The sequence below is a fragment of the Eptatretus burgeri genome, unplaced genomic scaffold (genome assembly GCF_056783735.1).
Source record: "Eptatretus burgeri isolate ZD-2024b unplaced genomic scaffold, Ebu_testis_v1 Ebu_testis_scaffold_1207, whole genome shotgun sequence".
Classification (NCBI taxonomy): domain Eukaryota; kingdom Metazoa; phylum Chordata; class Myxini; order Myxiniformes; family Myxinidae; genus Eptatretus; species Eptatretus burgeri.
In genome coordinates this window covers 7,501-8,931 of record NW_028223156.1, presented here as the reverse complement: position 1 = coordinate 8,931, position 1,431 = coordinate 7,501, and the positions used below count along the sequence as shown (strand labels likewise).

General features: G+C 48.4%; 1 long non-coding RNA gene across 1 annotated transcript in view; it reads right to left on the bottom strand.

Moving 5' to 3' along the window:
* Positions 1–1,038: 1,038 nt before the first annotated feature.
* LOC147006898 (uncharacterized) overlaps positions 1,039–1,431 on the bottom strand; it is a 1,921-nt gene continuing 1,528 nt past the window's right edge. The window contains exons 3-4 of the long non-coding RNA XR_015054535.1: positions 1,428–1,431; positions 1,039–1,203 (exon numbers count right to left, since the gene is read on the bottom strand). The exon at positions 1,428–1,431 is cut by the window's right edge and continues 54 nt beyond it. This is a non-coding gene — a long non-coding RNA (uncharacterized LOC147006898). The remainder of the gene's footprint in view (positions 1,204–1,427) is intronic.

Below are 1,431 nucleotides of genomic sequence, written 5' to 3'. Positions count from 1 at the left end.
AATATATGATTTGGAAGGGGAAGAGATTTTAGGTTCATTTTATTCACAGGAATTACAAAAGACAAAGATAAATTGAAATTTTTTGACTCCGCCCTTTTTGACTCCACCCACACAAGCCCCACCCACACAAACCCCGCCCACACAAGCCCCACACAAACCCACCACACACAAACCCCACACAAGCTCCAATAAATTGAAATTTTTTGACTCCGCCCCTTTTGACTCCACCCACACAAGCCCCACCCACATAAACCCCTCCTACACAAACCCCACACAAGCTCCACACAAGCTCCACACAAGCTCCACACAAGCTCCACACAAGCTCCACACACACACAAGCTCCACCCATATTCACATAATTAGTGATTAGTTAATTAGTTCCCCCACACACAACATGTTTATTTAATTAAAAAATTATCCACCCATCCACACAAGCTCCACTCATCCACCCATCCACCCATCTCTCCACCCATCCATTGATCCACACAAACCTCATCCACATTCGCCCCTGCCCACATAAACCCTGCCCACATCAACCCCGCGCACATTTGTCCTGACTTCACAAGCTCCTCACAAAAGCTCGACACACATAAACCCTGTCCACATAAACCCTCCCACACAAGCTCCACCCACATAAACCCCGCACACACATCCCGACCACACAAGACCCACCGAAGCCCCGCCCACATAAGCCCCACCCACATAAACCCCTCCCACACAAGCCCCACCCACATAAACCCCGCCCACACACACCCCGCCCACACAAGCCCCACCGAAGCCCCGCCCACATAAACCCCTCCCACACAAGCCCCACCCACACAAGCCCCACCCACACCCCCGCCCACACAAGCCCCACCGAAGCCCCGCCCACACAAGCCCCTCCCACACAAGCCCCACCCCCTCATCCCCCTGTGCGCCCCCACCTTTGACCCACCACCTCCCTCATCCCACCCCCCACCCTTCCCCACACACACACATGGGGAGGGGAGGGATGGGATGAGGGGGTGATGGGTCATTGGGGGCGCACCTACCCTCCCTTCATGTTTTGATCCTCTTCTTGTAATTCAGAATCAAGTAATTGTATACAAAACAAATATAATTTATTAATATTGAAAATATTAAATATTCATTTGCGAGAATGTATAATCTTTCCCAGCAATCTTCTCCAGATGTCTTGTGATTTCGAAACTCAGACACCATATTCTGTTTTGAAACAAAAAGTGGATAATAATTACATGGTAATATGAGTAAGCCTCGTTGACCACTGAATTAACACACCAGGAGGCCGACTCAGCCTGTCATCCTTTCAAGGTCAATAAAATTAATTCCAGTGTACTGACAAAACCGCGTTCAAACTAATAATGCAACCAACATTAGACGACATTCTAAAGAGAGAGTGATATTAATAATAATTCAGAAATATTTACCTCC